General features: G+C 40.1%; 1 protein-coding gene across 2 annotated transcripts in view; it reads left to right on the forward strand.

Moving 5' to 3' along the window:
• fdxr (ferredoxin reductase) overlaps positions 1–19,598 on the forward strand; it is a 51,070-nt gene that overhangs the window by 14,390 nt on the left and 17,082 nt on the right. The window lies entirely within an intron of this gene.

A 19,598-nucleotide genomic window follows, 5' to 3' on the forward strand; every position in this document is an offset into this window, starting at 1 on the left:
ACAAATCTCAAGTTAAGTATTAAATCAACCATGTATAATCAACTACGACACACTCGCATGGAAGCGTATTGCATTCACTTTAGGAAAAACAATCTACTCTGTTTTTCTGAATTAACGAGTTAATTATCTCAGAATTACGAGATAATTTTTCATGGAAAAAATGTTTTTGCTCTGTTTTTCTGAATTAACGAGTTAATTATCTCAGAATTACGAAATAATTTTTCATGAAAAAAAAGTTTTTTCTCTGTTTTTCTGAATTAATGACTTAATTATATCAAAATAATGAGATAATTTTTTCTTGAAATAAAATGTATTTGCTCTGTTTTTCTGAATTGAGTTAATTATCTCAGAATTATGAGATCATTTTTCATTAAAAAAATATTTTGTTTTGTTTTTCTGAATTAATGAGATCCCTACGGAGCTCGTTGTCTAGGTTACTGTGATTTTAAATAGGTGTCGTTTGTGTTTTAACAACGTTTAGCTCAAGAAAATTGATCCAGGAAGTTCGAATAGCATATTTGAATATATTGCCAACTCACTGACCGCATTTCTTTATATTTGAGTCCAAGTTCAAACACTATGAAACGCTCCATTAACGTACGGATCTCTGAAGCGCTGCCAGCGGACCATTAAACAGGAAGTGTCTGTCCGAGCTCACAAGAGGTTTTGCGAGGGAACGCAAAAGATTTGAAAAAAATGTTTGTCTCATCCTAAGTTTATTTCCACCACCACGTCCCTTTAGGGGCTCCGTAATCTCCCAATGTCTCAAACCCAAAGTAAAATAAAACCGGATTAAACTTGAAAGGCAGGAGATGTTTACTTCCATGCAATCCAGCTAAAATAGAGCTCCTGGCAGGATTTTGAGGGATCTCAATAATTCAGGAAAACAGAGCAAATACATTTTATTTCAAGAAAAAATTATCTCGTAATTCTGAGATAATTAACTCGTTAATTCAGAAGAACAGAGCAAAAACTTTTTTCCATGAAAAATGATCTCGTAATTCTGAGATAATTAAGTCATTAATTCAGAAAACAGAGCAAACACTTTTTTTCCATGAAAAAATATCTCGTAATTCTGAGATAATTAATTCGTTAAATCAGAAAAAAAGAGCAAAAACTTTTTCCATGAAAAATTATCTCGTAATTCTGAGATAATTAACTCGTTAAATCAGAAAAACAGAGCAAAAACTTTTTTTCCATGAAAAATTATTTCGCAATTCTGAGATAATTAACTTGTTAATTCAGGAAAACAGAGCAAAAACTTTTTTCCATGAAAAATTATCTCGTAATTCTGAGATAATTAACTTGTTAATTCAGAAAAACAGAGCAAAAACTTGTTTTCCATGAAAAATTATCTCGTAATTCTGAGATAATTAACTTGTTAATTCAGAAAAACAGAGCAAAAACTTGTTTTCCATGAAAAATTATCTCGTAATTCTGAGATAATTAACTCGTTAAATTATTTCAATTATTTCATTTATTTATTTATGGACAGTGCACATTAATTAACATCACTGTAAATGTGCCAGTGTTAGCCATCAGGCTAATTTTCAACTGTAGTCCATTGGCAAGATGTTATACTAGGCTAAAATAAAAAAAATAAAAAATTTAATCACACAGCGGTTGATACACGACAATAGAACATAATGCCATAGCACTGGCTCCATTAAAACACAATATCATAAAACATATAACATATAACCATACAACTGTTAGGGGGATTAAAAAGTAACCATCTATCATCTATCAATCATACATATACCATAGGTTACAGGACAGCTAAAGAATAGAGGCAGACATACATTAATTATTATGAGAGGTGTTCACATTTTTGTATGCTCAAAAGCCAGTCCTTAAGATGGTGTGAGAATATAAGGTATGAGGTGGAATTTCTAATGTCCACTGGCAACTGCTTTCATAGTTTAGAGGCTCTCACAGAAAAGCATAATTGGCCAAAGGAACTGGACCTAAGAGGGACTACACAGTCCCCTCTTAAGGCAGACCCTATGGTTCTGCTGCTCGATGACTTCTGCTGTATATAAGTGCAGAGTGGTGGGGGGAGCCTTCCCATTAATAATCTTAAAAATTAGGCATGCATCACTGTATTTTAAAATATTTTCCTAACTGAGTAGGTTATATGTATTAAGAATATTACAGTGGTGGTACAATTTGGGTTTTTTGTCCAATACTTTAAGTGCTTGTTTATAAAGTAATAAAATAGGGCTTAGCGTTGTGCCACATACCTGGGTCCAGCTTGTCATACAATATGATAGATGAGGAATTATCATAGTATTCATGTATATCTTGTTAATCAAGATGGCGCCAGTGTTTGTGGCCGGCCGTCTGGTGCAGAGCAAATTATTCGTGATTTTATTGCTTGTGTCACTGTTTATGCAATGTATTGACTCTCTGCTGGTTTATGATCGTCAAACGCTGATCGATTTCCGCCTCGCTTTGGAGAAGTCGCCTAAGTGTGACTGGGATGGTCAGAAAACTTTTCTCCCTCCCCCCTTGCTAAACATACCTGCTCATCTTGTACGCAATCCGGCTTCCCTTGTCCGGAGTGGACGCTCGAGACGCCGTGGGAAGCGCAGCGGCCAGCTGGTGAAGTTGAAAGCTTACCTAGCGGACTATTCTGCCCGTGGAGCCCGGCGTCCCTTTGGTTTGCCTTTGGCTTACTATGTATCCTGGCGTGCTATTGATCCTACCGGGACCTGGTTGATACCAATTGCCGGCTCAGACATGGAGTATTCTCGCCAACACTCACCTCGTCCCAGGAAAGGCGGTGTTAACCATGGAAACCTTCGGTCTTTGAGTTATGTAACTCGTATGGCCAGATCCCCTGCTCCTGTCAGAGCTGCCCTGGTCAACGCTAGATCGCTGGTGAATAAGACCTTTATTTTAAAGGAGTTTTTTTCCCAGCAAAACTTGGATTTTCTATTCGTGACTGAAACTTGGTTAAATGTTGGTGAGTCGAGCCCTTTTTCTGAACTTCTACCGCTGGACTGCACATATTTTAACTCCCCGAGGACTACTGGTCGAGGAGGAGGTCTTGCCGTTATTTTTAAGGAAAAATACAACTGCAGGCAGTTGTCAATGATAGCATTTTCGAGCTTTGAGTTAACAATGTTTGAATTGGGCAAATTTCAGCCCGTTCTGTGTGCTCTTATCTATCGACCTCCTAAATATAACAAGCATTTTATCAGGGACTTTACTGAATTATTGTCTGAAATTATGCCAAAATATGACCGGATCTTAATTATAGGAGATATCAATATTCATGTATGCTGTCCCACGAATCTATTGGCTAAAGATTTTTTAAAACTAATAGATTCTTTTAACCTTACACAGTTTGTAAGTGGTCCGACACAGATTCATGGCCACACATTAGATCTTGTCTTGTCATGCAGTTTGCCTATTTTAAATATTGAGATACAAAAGGCTGTTTTTTCTGACCATGCACCAATTTTATTTGATGTTTCCCTTCCAAACAATACTGTTAAGCAATCTGCTCCACCTCGTATCCGCAGGATGATTAAACCTGCTACTGCTGCACAATTTTCCGAAGCATTTAGTAATGTTACAGAGACTATAGAGTCATCTGCTTTCCTATGTACAGATGAGCTCATTTCCTGTTTTTCATCCACCTGTATAAATATTCTTGATAAAATTGCACCACTAAAGCCCAGGCGCTCCAAACCTAATTCTGAACCATGGATTAATGACTTAACTCGAGCGGCTAGGCAAAAGTGTAGGAAAGCTGAACGCCAATGGAAAAAACATAAATTGCAAGTTTTTTATGATATCCTAAAGGATTGTTGGCGTAATTATCAGAGAATTGTTAAAACTGAAAAGGCTAAATACCTCTCTGATGTTATCGATAAAAATGGCCATAAACCTCATGTTCTTTTTAGAACAATTAATTCTGTTCTTCATACCTCCCAATATATAATGCAGGAAGAATCTACTTTGGCCTGTAAAAAATTCCTCCACTTTTTTGTGGAAAAGATTACCACTATTAGAGCTAGCATTTCACCTCCAACCTTTGATCCTTCCATTTCCATAGAGTGTGCTGCAGTCCTCATTGAGTTTGAGCCTGTTTCCGTCTTGGCCCTTAATGATATTGTTACACATTTAAAACCTTCAATCTGTCCCAGTGATATCATCCCACCATGTATTTTTAAAGAGGTATGGAACACTATTGGACCACACATTCAAGCAATTATAAACAGTAGTCTTACTTCTGGTTATGTGCCACTTTGTTTTAAAGAGGCTGTGGTGCAGCCCCTTATCAAAAAACAAAATCTGGACATTTCAGTTCTTTCAAATTATCGCCCGATTTCTAAACTTCCATTTGTGTCCAAAATTTTAGAGAAGGCAGTCCTACTGCAGTTACAAGCCTATTTAGATCTGCATGGTATTCTTGAGGTGTTCCAGTCTGGTTTTAGAGCACTTCATAGCACAGAGACTGCACTTATAAAAGTTTTTAACGATCTTTTGATTTCAACAGATTCTGGAGATTCCGCAATTCTGATGCTTTTAGATCTTACAGCAGCATTTGATACGGTTGACCACAGTATTCTTTTCTCGCGTCTCGAGCACAGCGTGGGAATGAAAGGTACTGTATTAAAATGGTTTAGATCATATCTCTCAGAGAGAGTGTTTAAAGTTGGATACGGGGGCTCTACTTCACCAGCAGCACCAGTGACATGTGGAGTACCGCAGGGCTCTATTTTGGGACCGATTCTCTTCTCCCTTTACTTGCTTCCTTTAGGATCCATCTTAAAGAAGCATAATATTAGTTTCCATCTGTACGCAGATGATCTACAAATCTATCTGCCTATAAAAAGTAACGGTGAGGATTCGATAAAAAGGCTGTTAGATTGTTTTTATGACATTAAAGCATGGATGGCTTTAAACGCTTTACATTTTAATGAAAGTAAAACTGAAATTATGATTTTTAGACCTAGCAGTTCTACTAGCACCTCCAAATTAGACCTGGGACCCCTGACGCCCTACGTCAAGTCTATGGTAACGAACCTTGGTGTAAAGTTGGATAGTGATCTACACCTAGAGAAACAGATAAACTCTGTTGTTAAGGCTAGTTTCTTTCAACTTAGGCTACTTACAAAATTGAAGCCATTTTTATCTTTCAAAAATTTGGAGAGGGTTATACATGCGTTTATCACCACTCGCCTGGATTATTGTAATGCTTTATATATAGGAGTAAACCAGGCCTCTCTCTCTAGATTGCAAATAGTTCAGAATGCTGCCGCTCGACTCCTTACAGGAACCCGTAAACGAGAGCACATTATGCCTGTTCTTGCCTCTCTTCATTGGCTACCAGTTTGTTTCAGAATACAGTTTAAGATTTTATTGTTTGTTTTTAAATCTCTTCATGGTCAAGCACCAGCTTACATAAATTATCTACTGAAGATGCATGCTCCTTTGAGGTCATTGAGGTCCGCTGACCAACTACTCTTATCTGTTCCTAGAACACGACTTAAAAATAGGGGAGATCGAGCATTTTCAGTCGTGGCACCGAGACTTTGGAATGATCTGCCTATGCGTATCAGAGTAGCTCCCAGCCTTGACATTTTTAAATCACAACTTAAAACTCACTATTATTCATTGGCTTTTAAACCAGCCTGAGAGTTAATTAATGCATTTTATATATTCTTTAGTTTGTCACTTGTTTAACTGTGCTTTGTGCTCATGTTATGTGTTTATAATTTGTCTGAAATTATGTTCAGCACTTTGGCTAACCTCGGTTGTTTTAAATGTGCTTTACAAATAAAATTGTATTGTATTGTATTGTATCTTTGCAACAGGTGTTGTCAAACAGTTCCTTAAATACCTAAAGTTCGCTAGGTTATATTTGTTTTTTTGCACCACCTTTCTCACTTGATGTTTAAATGATAGAGTAGAGTCAAGAATATGCCTAGATATTTAAACTGTGTAACTGTTTGAATGACCTCCCCAGACACACAGACATTGGGTTCACAATGAGATACAGTGTTGCTTTTGTTAAAAAACATACAGACTGTATTCTTTACATTGAGATACAGCTGTGAGCCAGTAAGCCATTTATGTACATGTACCATTGTATCGCTGAGCTTGGCAGCAGCTTGGGCTTTAGTTTTTGTATGAACATATATGACTGTATCATCAGCATACATCTGCACCTCACATCCAGTGCACACTAACGGCAGGTCATTTATGTAAATGCTTAACAGAATAGGGCCCAGGACAGATCCCTGGGGTACACCCAGTTCGTTCCTCAGTTAATGGTGAGACATCACCATCCCTCTCACATACTGTACTCTATTTGACAGATAAGATCTCATCCAGTCAGTAACACTGTTTGAGAAATTAAAATAAGATATTTTGTGAATGAGTATTTCATGGTTGACAGTGTCAAAGGCTTTTTTCAGATCTAAGAAAATTGCTCCAACTACACCTCCTTTATCCAATTTTGACTTGATGTTTTCCACAAAGAAACAATTTGCTGTCTCAGTGGAGTGATTGGCTCTAAAGCCAAATTGCATGGAGTGCAGTTTAAAAGGGCTACGGTTAAGATGTTCAGTCAATTGCTCAGCCACGCATTTTTTAAGATTTTAGACAAGACGGGTAAAATACTAATTGGCCTATAATTATTCATATCAGTTGTATCTCCTGATTTATAGACTGGCACAACAATTGCTGACTTCCAGTCATTTCGAAAATTTTCCTCCTTAAAAGAGGTGTTTATAGACTGCATTAACCCGTTAATTCAGAAAAATAATAATATTTCATGAAAAATCATCTTGTAATTCTGAGATAATTAAGTCATTAATTCAGAAAAACAGAGCAAAACCTTTGTAAGGAACTCAGCTTTTTGGAAATATTAATAATCAATAATATCTTGTTATTATTAATTATAAATATTTGGGTCAGTTAATTGGATTAACTTGATGTGGCTGAATTAATATTACAATCAATTAATCAGTTCTTCCAACGAACTATTTTGATTATTAATTTATTCTAATAAAGGGTATCTTCCATGGCCACCGAAGAATAATTATTTCTTCGCCTGTAGAGTACTTTGAGCCAGTAGCAAAAACCGTGATCGTAAAGTGACTTGTATTGCAAACAAAACAGAACCAAATACATATTATGTACAAGTTTTATTAACTAAATATAGATATTTATATGAATATAAATAAACTAAACAACATACACACATGAATACATAAATAGGTTAGTGATAGGATGAAATTGGAAACCGGAAGAGGGTCTATGAGAAGAACCATCAGAATTTCATTTTCACATTTCATTGAATTGAATACTTGCATTTGTAATGGGAACAATTCTTGAAGTTGTTGAAAATTGGAGTCGTTGATGGTTCCGGCAGTGTCAAGTGGAAGTTGGTTGAGCGTTCTCTTTCTCCAGGAACGCATGACTGGTTTGGTGAAGGCCTGGGACTCTGTTGAGGCCACGCCGAGCACCCAGGAGAAGTGAGGAAGTCGGAAGGATGGGTGATTGGAGTCGTTGTTGGTTGGAGTCTTTGTTGGTTGGAGTCTTTGTTCCAAAACTCCTGAGATTGTCCTTGGTTCTTTGTGAGAGAGTCTTCTCTCTTTTCCATGAGGCCGGATCTGGTTGGAATCGAGGCCTGCTGGGCCCTGGGGGCCCCCGTGGAGGGGGAGGGGGCTCCCCAGTCTCACCAGAACAGTGTTGCGGCTGGATGAAAAAACTAAGAGAGGGCGGTCACTGTTGCCTGCCTCTGATATACCCTAAGAAAAGAACCAACCCCTAAGGTTTGAATGGACCTATGAGTAAGGTGACATGTCCGAGAGGGGAAGCGGCTCTTAGTTGATTTATGGTCTTTGTCCCCAGCATGCTTAGACTGTTCATTCAAGCTCAAATAGACATAACAAATTCACATTGCATTCTAAGAGAAGGTGATGTACATCAAAGTGTGTGTCATTAAATGAGGATTAATTTGCTAGGAAGCATGATACAGGTGAGGTTATATTGACCGTTGGGTGGCTGTTCAACCACATACACCCCAATCAAACATACCATGTTGTTATACCTAATAGTACACGAGACAGTAAATCATCACAGTTTCTGTGAGGCATGTTCCTTCATAGATCAGAGTAACACCGCAAAGTTTATTTAATTAAAGATGGTCTCTCTCTCTTAAGCATGTGGCGCATGTGGCCACATTCCTTTGAGGTCGTAAAGTCTGTTATCAGTCTTAAAGTGTTCTGTAACCGGACACCCGGCTGACAAAGTAACTTCATTTGTGAGGTTAGTTTTGGGGGAGAGTTTCATAGACCTTTATATTCATTAAATATAGTGAATATGAATAATTAGTGTGGGTCTGATTGGTCCAGACCCTACATCCCCCCCTTTCGACCGTTGTTGTCCCCCTCAAGGACAACCATGATCGAAGTTGAAAGTGCCGACAGATCAGACACACCTTTGTCATAGAAGGCTGGAAGGCCATGGTGGCCTCTGGTTGCTCGCTTCTTCTGGAGTGGTGGTCGTTCCACGGCGGTTGATGTGGACAGTAGCCCAGTACAGGTCTCTGCAGCAGGTGTTGGGGCAGAAGGTGCCTTGACTGGGTATCACCTGTCATTCTGGAGTTAGGGTGAAATTGTGGTTCTTGAAGAAGGATGAGGTTTCCAGCTTTGATTCAGGTTTGGCCTCAGCAGGGCAGCGTGTGTCTTGGATCAGAGACTGCAGACCAGCTGAGTTTGAGTAAAGTCATTCTGGAAGACAGTAAACAGCTGTTTCATGGAGTTCACTGTCTGGTTCAGCCGAACGCTGTGGGTGTTGAGAATTACCACAGTTCCCTTCGATGTCTTGCCGATGGACGGCAGGGAGGCACTCTGTGCTGTGTTGCCAATTTCAGCCACACGTTGTCTCACGGTGGCTAGGTTCAGTGCGTTGACACTGGACATGCCAATGTTAACAGTGTTCCGACGGCAGTGGCGGTTGTGTCCATCTGGCTCTGCTTGTGTGACATTTTTTTTTCAAGTTGGTTGAGCATGTGTTCGACATTGGCCTCAGCGTGGGCGAGGGAGTGGAGTCGAACATACACTCTCTGGGTGTGGGTCCTGCAGTTGGTGATAAGGAGTCCCGGTTGTTCCTTCGGGACGCTGCCTGATACCGGACCTGGTGAGATGACCGACTGCGGCTGTCCTCTGGTTGGCTGGAGGCACAGGAAGACTAACCACAGCAGCATCCTGGAACAGACAAAGGGGAGAGGGAGAGAGAAAGGGAGGAAAGATCTCAGCGACTGTCGTCCTTTGTTGGCTAGGACAGTCTTTCCGCTTCGAGGACGCCGGTATGCCAATTGCTTCGGTGTTCTGGTGCTGCGGTGTGCAGCACATGCTGCGTCATGGGCATACACTGGCATGAACCCCCCTTTTGCACTGTGGCACCACAAGCTTTGGCGCAGCGATGTCATCAGGTGCATAACACAGAGTGTTGTCCTGTGCACGCAGCGTGTGCTTGTTGATTTCAGTTGTCTGGGGCACCGGTTGTCGGTGGGTGCAGACGGCGTTCGTGGGTGGTTGGAGGGGTTAGAGGTGGTTTCTCATAGTGTCCATTGGTTTGTCATAGTCTTTGGTAAGCTGGAAGGTTGGGGTCAGGTTAAGCAGAGGCTCTGTGACATTTTGGCACACTTGTGGTGAGAGACTAATTCATGACCCTAAAAGTTCAGAACCACTGTTTAATGGGTTCGCTAGATATGTAGCATAAAGTTAGGTGTTTCATGTGTATCTAGCTAGTGATGTGTCTCTTGTATCTTTATCATCTTAGCTGTGGATGTTAGGAGGCTAAGACTTGTGTGGTTCCTAGAGTATTTCCTGGAAAGGGCATAGCCGAGATGAAATAAATGACTTAAGATGGTTCTTATGACTAAATTATTTCTCTGGACTTAAATGGTGGTTCACTGCGGCTTGACGAAGTGAAGGATAGGAGGAAAAGGGACAGCTTTCCTATTCAAATTATGCTTATTATCAATCCTCAGGACTATAGTTATGCCCTAGTAATTGTTGAAATTACTTGTGTCGCAGGGTCACAAAAATGAGTGCACTTGTTGAAAATAAACACAATCACAAATAAAGGTGTCTCTGTTTCCTTTCTGGGCCCAATGAGAAATAGAACCACATTCGAACAAGAGAGGAAATGGAATTAAATCATATAGATGACCGAATAGACAAGGGAATAGCTGACTGCTATTATTATCAAAGTGGAAATAAAAGAATAAAAAAAAAAATAAAGTAAGTAATCAAAACAGCGGTATTGATCTGAAATTGAGAATAATCAATAGCACTAGTGACTAACCTTTAGATTTGCCTGGACCAACACTCCCTAGTGGGTCACAGCTGTTGCGTGTTTAAGACCACACCGTGTGTGTCCCTCCAAAGGTTTAGTCAATATGCTGATGAAAATTCTCATAACTATAATAATTCTTCTCTAGCTACACAGCTTACATGTAATTAAACTTGGGTTTAATTGCCAGGGCATCTGCAAATTTAGCCTACAGCGCTCAGTAAGGACTATGCCTAAACTAGTGAAGGTGAAAATCAGCTGAGAAGAATTGAAAGTAAGGAAAGAGAAAAATTAGAAACCCTAAATGGGGTTAAAGAAAGTATTTTAGAATACTTTGCGCTGTATACATAAAAGCTGTAATTAAGGCTTCAAGTAAATGATGCTAACCGCTAACTGTAGAAGTTATTATGTAGCTTAGCCTAAGCTGGATGGATGCTAGGTTAGCTTAGCTTAGCCTAAGCTGGATGGACGCTAGGTTAAGTTAGCTTAGCCACCTAGGCTGGTTTGATTACAAAATGACGTCACGAGTTAGCACTTCCTGTGACAAGTCGTTGTCATGGGAACCAGTGCATGTCAGAACAATTCAACAGTACCTGAAGAATGTCTACACATTTTACTGAGTTATGCATGTTTAAACGGGTTAAAAGGGGGCGCCTATACTTTAAGTCTTTCAAGAACTTGATGTTACATTCAGTAAAATGCTAATGTGTTTTGGCATTTGCTAATTTTACTCATGGAACTCTTCTCTTTACTTTACACAACTTATTCTATTCGTTTACAAAGTAAGGAAATAGATTTGCTGTAAGTCAAAGCTTGTCTAAGCCTATATAGTTACGTCCCTCTCATGCATAAATGCTGACTTTTCAGCGAGTGAACAGTTTTGATCGCTAGGTAGCTCTCTGCTTGTGGATGCAGCTAAAAATTTAGGTGAATTACATCAATCTAACAATAATTTGTAAGGCCTTTACATTGTAGAAAGGGGAGCATCACCCAGGTCTACGTATATATAACACTGTCCTGAGCTTTCTTTTTCAGAAACAGGTTTAGCAATACTGCAATTTAGATTTCTTTAACCAAAGCAGGATAGATATCGGTACAGTTTACAAGCTGCTGAGATGAGATTCCTTTGTCAAACAGACTTACGCTTTAATGCTGAACTTACTGATACCGGTTGGAAATCTAAGACTCTTTCACTTACAGTAGAGATGTCAATTCCCGCTATCGTTTTATCTGCATTTAGACAAGCCAGCAACCAGTGATCAAAATGCGTATCGCATGTTGTGTTCCAGTTGGACCGCAATGGTCAAATGCACGCCTGTAGGTTAACAGTAGTTTAAAACTCAGGTGGTTTTCCTACACTATGGCGTCAAGGTATGCCCTATTTGGAGCTAGTGTTTCCTGTAACCCTTCATTGTCATGGAAACTAATGTAGCAGTGCCAATTCAACCAGCATGTAGCAAATGTTTGTTTCAAAAGAGTTGTGCATAGTCTGTTGGCAGGTGAGGCTTACACGTCCATTCAAGATTTTCTTTATATCAGTAAAATTCTATTTTTACTAATGCAGAGTCTTGCTGCTCTTTGAGCACCCATTTTCATCTACTTTAAAAGTTTTATGTCCTATGCTGACCAGGGACTTTTTAGCAGAGTCTTGCATTGTGTTCATGCTGTGTGGCTTCTGGTTTTGCAGTTCAGGATCAATGGGGTCTTAGGCCCCGTCCACACTACTGCGTTTTCGTTTAAAAACGGAGACCTTTTGCTACGTTTGCACCTCCCGTCCACACTAAAACGGGAAAAACGAAGACCCAAAACGGAGAAGTTTAGAAACGCTGCAGCTCCGTTTTTCGTTTTGAATCTCCGGAGGGCGTTTTAGTGTAGACGGGACAAAACGGAGGAGTTTAGAAACGATGACGTAGAAGGTCACGCTCGGCTCTATGATTGGGTGTCATCACCCATGACGTATCCTTCCCTGATTCGTCAGCCACCCATCACATGTCCCGTCACCGGAAGAAAACAAACAAAAACATCCTGGACTACGTAGCTGATGTTAGTGAGTGCAACATGGATAACGAATTACAAGCGTTACTGACTTTGATGTCTTTGTTAGCAGCTGTTGTGCAAGCAAATTCTGCATTTTACAATGCTATAACTGCCTACATGCGCCGGAGGCAAACTATTATTCGAGCGATCTATGACAATTCCCGTGTGCAGCGGCGGTCCATGAAAAGAAATCTCTGGTCTTCGACATTTTCTAATCTTTGCAGAGGTAGCTAACGTTACTTGCTTCCTCATCAAATCTGAGGAATAGTCCATCCGTTTCCTGTTTACACCGGCACGCGCATGCACAGTGTTGGAGAATGGTCACGTGATCCGAGTTTTCAGTCGTTTTAATGTGGACGGAGATCAATTCTAATACGCAGCTAAAACGCTGGTGTGGACGGAGATCGTTTTCGTTTTAATTCTCCGTTTTTAAACGAAAACGCAGTAGTGTGGACGGGGCCTTAGGAACCCTTTCTGGGGAGGCCTTCTGTGTTAGAGGCCTTCCGCATCAGGTCACACATCGTTGAGTGGGCATTGCGTGGGGGCAGGTGAAAATATGGTGACTAACTGGTTTTGGAGGAAAAGTTTCTTGAAGCTGGTGTCCTCCTCCGTCACAGGTTCGTTGTAAGTTCCACAGACAACTCGTTCGGAGTTGGTGGTGGTAGCACAGGGCCTTCTAGGTCTGTCCTGCTTGGTGTTTGGGCAGGGCCCAGCTGGGCTGGATGTGTCCAGATCAGATGGAGTCTGTCTCGGTGTGCCATACCGGTTGGAGACTGCAGGTGAAAATCAATGTCTCGTAGATTGGCAGGGACGTTTCTGACTTTTCACTTGAGATTGTTGAGTGTCACTTCATGTGCCATTTCAGGGTTTGTCTGATTTACCTTTTCCTCCTGCAGCTGCAGGGGCTCTCAGGGCACAGTCTGGTGAAGTGTTAAGCCGAGGGCTTTGGCTCCTCCCCCTTTGTGCAGGGCTGGGGAAGCTTACGCTGCTAATGTGAAGGTCAGCAGGGTCCATCTTTCTTGTGTGGTCCATTTGCAGTGGGTTGGACTGTTGCAGCTCTCTTTGGACCACATGGAGTGCGTCAATAATGTTACAGCATCGCTAAGTCAGTGTTCGGACTTCCACTGCACATTGATGGCTTTAGCTCTCTTTGAGTTCAACCATTTCTTTAAGTTCTTTGAGTGAAACAGTTCTTTACCCGTCGGTTTGCAGGTGCTCAGAGCTGTCGTCCGCCTGAAAACTGATGATCTCTTTCAGTTGCTCTGCTCTGTCAGGGTCCTTGCATCTGTCCTGTGCCTTCTCCCGTTGAGCAGGGTTCGTTCTCTGTGGAGTCCTGTGGCTGGCAGCGTTAGTTCATTTACCTCCTGTTTGAGGCCTGCGGGAGCATGGCCAAGGAGAAGATAATGCTGGTCAGCTCTTGGTGGCTCAGGCTGGGTGTCAGACGTCTGCTTTCATTGTTGCCTAACTGTTCCTTCCTCTGCCGTGGCAGGTCGTTCCCTGCTTCAGGCTGAAGGATGTCCATGACACTGCTCTGCCGGGTCTTCAGGTGGTCCTGGTGGCAGGGCTGGGTGTCTGAGGCCTACTGGAACACTTGTGGGAACACGAGAGAGAAATGGCAAAGGCAAATGCAAGTTTCTACAGAGGTGGTGAGCTATCTGTGTGGGAGAATGGCTATGTGGAGCAGCTAAAATTTAGTGTTGGTGAGCACACACAACAAAAAAAAAAAGTTTTGAGTATCTTAGTTGACGTGCTTTAAGCAGCATCGACTGATGACTGGGCTCTTACATGTCATAACCTATTACTCAAAAATGCTGATGGTTCTTCTCACATGTTGTGCTACGAGAGTAACAGATAGAGCAAAACCAAAATAAAACAATGGGATGAAACCAGAAAAGAAAAGGAAGAAAGGAGTGTTTTACCTATTTAGGTTTAGCTAGGAGACATAGGTAAACAGGAGTCACTTATGGGTTATGCTGCTGTTAGACTAAGCTACCAGGGACACATCAGACATCTCAAGGTCCAAAAGAAGAAGAAGAAACAATGGGAAGTGTTTCCAGTTCTGTCTGGGGCCTACTGTGCGTTTGTGTTTAGCCGTACTTCATGTACTTAGCTTGGTGCTAAGGAGTGAGGATGGGTAAAACACAGACAGGAAGTAGGATATTAATGACCTGTGTAACTCGCTATGGAAACAACAGTCGCTAGATATTGTAATCCTATAGAGAGAGAGAAGATGAGGATAGTGACTAGTGATCTAAAATAAGGTAAAGGTAAAGTTAGAACGTCCTTATAGCTCTAAGAAAACTAAAAGGAAAGGGAAGCGTATCAAGTAATTTAATTAAATTTCAAATTTAGTTAAGCCCTTCTTTTTTTCTTTAGCTGAATATAAGAATTCAGGCTGAAACAAACGTAAATAACTAAATTGAAATAAAATAAAAAAAAATAAAAAAATGTATGTAAACATTGTGTGTTCTCATAGCTCTGGTAACTAGAGGGGAACTTGACTAAGCAAATTGATTTAATTAAATTCCCAATTTAATTAAATTCAATTTAACTGAATAGGACTATTCAGGCTCAACAGGTGTAAATACACAAAATAAAATAGGGGTAGATTCAAGTAAAAATAAAAGAAACACAAATAAAAACCCAAAGTATCTGGGTTTCAATCTGAAAGTGAAACCAAGAGGAAGGGGTCGAGAGAGAGAAAGAGAGAGAGAAGAGGGTGGTTTAACCCTCTTATGAGACGTGCTTCGTGAAGCTCTGACACCAGGGTGAATCATTCGTCTCAAATCATTCGGAGTGTATCACTGCTAAGGTCACGTGATTTTATTAAACTGGGCTTCGTTACGCGTCATAGCTGTTTCGAAATTGTTTTAAATTTCAACGGTTCGTGAACCATTGTGTATCTGGTCTCTATGTGATCTCGTATCACTTTATAGATTCGTACACATTTAATGACGCATTTGATAAAGGGTCTGATTGACTTTCAAGTCAAGCTTTCATAAAACGAGCCCTACGGTTTACTAAGATATTATGCCTTGAAAGACACCTCATATTAAACGATATTAGGTAGCTCGCGGATTGCCATTACCTGATTACACCTTTTGATAAAACCTTTGCGATTGGTTTGTAAAAGGTGTTCCGTTGATTTGAGTTTCCGCTACACTTCCATTGTTTTGACCAGCAGGGGTCGCCAGCGAGGGCGCTTCAAACAAAGAGTCATTTGTGACTCAGTTGACTCCTTTGATTCAAAGCCTCGAAGAGCTTTGACTCTCATTACTCGTGTTCAAATCACTCAGTTCAAATCACGCAAAATCTATAGTCTTTGGTTTAAGGTTACACTTTACGCTCTAACGTGTCTAAGTTTTTAGGCGGTACTAAAACTATCACTCGAGGTAGAGGGTTTTACTTGTAAGTCATGCGTGTAAGTTAGGATTGAGGGAGCTATTGGCTACAACCGTCGCTTGTTTACACGAGGGTCTGTGAGATTGGTGCTGTTGTCAGAAAAACTAGATAGGAACGCCTGCTCGCGTTCCGGACGCAATGCCATCCAACAACACAGATCGTTCGGAGCAGCGATCGAGCTGTGCTGACAGTTTGCACTGAGTCTCTCGCTTAGACACGACGTTGCGTGTGAGTGACTCTTTTTAACAAATCAAAACAGCACCGTTCTTTCACAGACAATGGCAAATTACTAGTTAGCTAAGCTAGAATTTATACCACTAATTCGACGCGATTGTTTCATATGAGCGCTTCAGCGGTTTAATATGAATACAATGACGTAACGCATAATAAGGCCTTAATCGGTGATTGAGGAACATCGCTCAGATCACATTCAAAAATGCTGAAAATGGAGATTTCTTCGTCCATATCAGGTTAATTAGTTCTGGTACCATTTATGCGCGCGGCTAATCTGAGATTTCTTCGTCAGAGAAGGCTTATGCTCGATTTATATCTGAAATTAGGCTTTCTTCGCTAATATCAGGAGTTTCTTATCGTACGATTTAAATATGCATTATAGCATTTGTGAACTTTCTGCCATTCGTAGGAAGGCATATTCAAGCTATAGTTTTGCTGATTTACTCAGAAACTTGTACGTGCATGTATGAGATGTTAATAAAACTTATGGGACAACATATGATTGATTACTGTCTGCTTGCATACAATGTTTAATACGATGCCTTAAAATTCTCCACCATTATGTAAGGAACTCAGCTTTTTGGAAATATTAATAATCAATAATATCTTGTTATTATTAATTATAAATATTTGGGTCAGTTAATTGGATTAACTTGATGTGGCTGAATTAATATTACAATCAATTAATCAGTTCTTCCAACGAACTATTTTGATTATTAATTTATTCTAATAAAGGGTATCTTCCATGGCCACCGAAGAATAATTATTTCTTCGCCTGTACAGTACTTTGAGCCAGTAGCAAAAACCGTGATCGTAAAGTGACTTGTATTGCAAACAAAACAGAACCAAATACATATTATGTACAAGTTTTATTAACTAAATATAGATATTTATATGAATATAAATAAACTAAACAACATACACACATGAATACATAAATAGGTTAGTGATAGGATGAAATTGGAAACCGGAAGAGGGTCTATGAGAAGAACCATCAGAATTTCATTTTCACATTTCATTGAATTGAATACTTGCATTTGTAATGGGAACAATTCTTGAAGTTGTTGAAAATTGGAGTCGTTGATGGTTCCGGCAGTGTCAAGTGGAAGTTGGTTGAGCGTTCTCTTTCTCCAGGAACGCATGACTGGTTTGGTGAAGGCCTGGGACTCTGTTGAGGCCACGCCGAGCACCCAGGAGAAGTGAGGAAGTCGGAAGGATGGGTGATTGGAGTCGTTGTTGGTTGGAGTCTTTGTTGGTTGGAGTCTTTGTTCCAAAACTCCTGAGATTGTCCTTGGTTCTTTGTGAGAGAGTCTTCTCTCTTTTCCATGAGGCCGGATCTGGTTGGAATCGAGGCCTGCTGGGCCCTGGGGGCCCCCGTGGAGGGGGAGGGGGCTCCCCAGTCTCACCAAAGTACATCAAAGTGTGTGTCATTAAATGAGGATTAATTTGCTAGGAAGCATGATACAGGTGAGGTTATATTGACCGTTGGGTGGTTGTTCAACCACATACACCCCAATCAAACATACCATGTTGTTATACCTAATAGTACACGAGACAGTAAATCATCACAGTTTCTGTGAGGCATGTTCCTTCATAGATCAGAGTAACACCGCAAAGTTTATTTAATTAAAGATGGTCTCTCTCTCTTAAGCATGTGGCGCATGTGGCCACATTCCTTTGAGGTCGTAAAGTCTGTTATCAGTCTTAAAGTGTTCTGTAACCGGACACCCGGCTGACAAAGTAACTTCATTTGTGAGGTTAGTTTTGGGGGAGAGTTTCATAGACCTTTATATTCATTAAATATAGTGAATATGAATAATTAGTGTGGGTCTGATTGGTCCAGACCCTACACCTTTTTTCCATGAAAAATTATCTCGTAATTCTCAGATAATTAACTTGTTAATTCAGAAAAACAGAGTAGATTTTTTTTCCTCAAGTGAATGCAATACGCTTCCGTACAATAGCATATCAGTGTCAAATACATAATTAACATAACGGCTGGTGCAACTTACGATGAGTAATAAAAACAACTGGCCTACTCAGCTGAAGTCGACGTTTTTGGGAGTGGATCCCCTCATGAGTTTCTCTTTCCATTCGTTTCTGAATAGGCAAAACCGAGCACGTCGCGTCGCTATAACTTTACCGAGATGCTGCGGTCAGAGCGGCTCAGCGGGAAACCCCTTTTTTGTAAACAATCAGTCAAACTTCCGGGTGTTTTTTTATAAGATTATGAGTCAAACATTACACTTAAATACACATCAATAAATATATAAACACTGCACGTAAATTATTATTATTTTTAATATAATTTATTAAATGCAAATTGGATGGAGGGGGGTAACGTTAGGCAGCAGGCAGGGTACAGGCGCTGGCCGATCTTCAGCAGCAGGTGAACTGGACAGGTAAAGGATTAGCGAATAACTCAACATACATAGAATATTCTCCGTACAGATCTAATCCCGACAAGAAAGGAACAAGAGGGTAATAACGAGAGCTCCTTTACAAAGAGATACATGTAATAATCTGGCAAAGAAACAGGAAAGAGAAAGCTTGAAGTAGCAAACACAATCAACAGGGAAAAGAGAACAGGTGTGGGAGAATTAGCGTGATTGCTAGTAGAAACAAGGAACAGCTGAGAGTGAGTGAAGGTGCGTGTGGTTGTGTGTGTGTAATAGAGGGTGTGTGTGTGCGTGTGCAAGTGTGGCCATAAGAGAGAGATACCAGATTCATAACAATAATTGACTAATGAATCAGAAGTTTCAACACATTCACTGAAAATAGCTTACTTGTTGCAAAACAAGGTGTATATGTGACAAATAGGTGGTTGCTTATCGTAGTAGTAGTTAAGGGAATAGAGTTATTTTATTTAAAAAAACAACAACATTATTTTCACTTTCATTTATAGAGCTTGTACAACATCTTCAGTGCACTAAACACTCTGCATTACTTGTGAATCTCTTGGCCAAAATAAATGTTTATAAAATATCACATTTTATAAAATTGGTGAGTTTTGTAGTTAGAATTGAATGTGATGATGGAAAAAGACGGTGTGCTGGAAAATAATACAACCACTCTAGTTCGATTTATGACATCAATCTCAAATCCATCAAATGTAAATGGCTTAAATCAGTCAAATGACTCTCTCACTATATTGACTTGCGGGATCACAAGTTATTACTTTTGCCACGTTCAACAAGAAGAATCTTTTCATTTCTGTTTGCGCTATAGAGAGTGTCGAAGGTTTATATTTACAATGTGTTTTTGCAGTGGTGAGCAATGTAGCCAATCACAGACATGTCTGTTGATCTCATGTACGCAATGGCCAATCAGATTCCTGTGAACCGGAAGTTGGAACCGAATTTACTTTAGTGTTGTGACATATTTCCAATATGCTCCTAGCTGACGGTTGGAGGGCACTGGTTATACTGGATATTCAACCCAAGCCGTCAAACTCACGTCATCAGTGAAGGAACGCCATTACAGAGATTTCATTAAAGATTACCACAACAAACATTTTTATTTCTGTATATTTTTATAACTTGCTCTGTTTAATTGTTCACCACAAGAATAGTAATGTGCATTATAAAGTAAATAGGGTC

The sequence above is a fragment of the Siphateles boraxobius genome, unplaced genomic scaffold, assembly GCF_051911475.1.
Source record: "Siphateles boraxobius isolate OS27281-9 unplaced genomic scaffold, OSU_SipBor_1 46, whole genome shotgun sequence".
NCBI classification, from domain to species: Eukaryota; Metazoa; Chordata; class Actinopteri; order Cypriniformes; family Leuciscidae; genus Siphateles; species Siphateles boraxobius.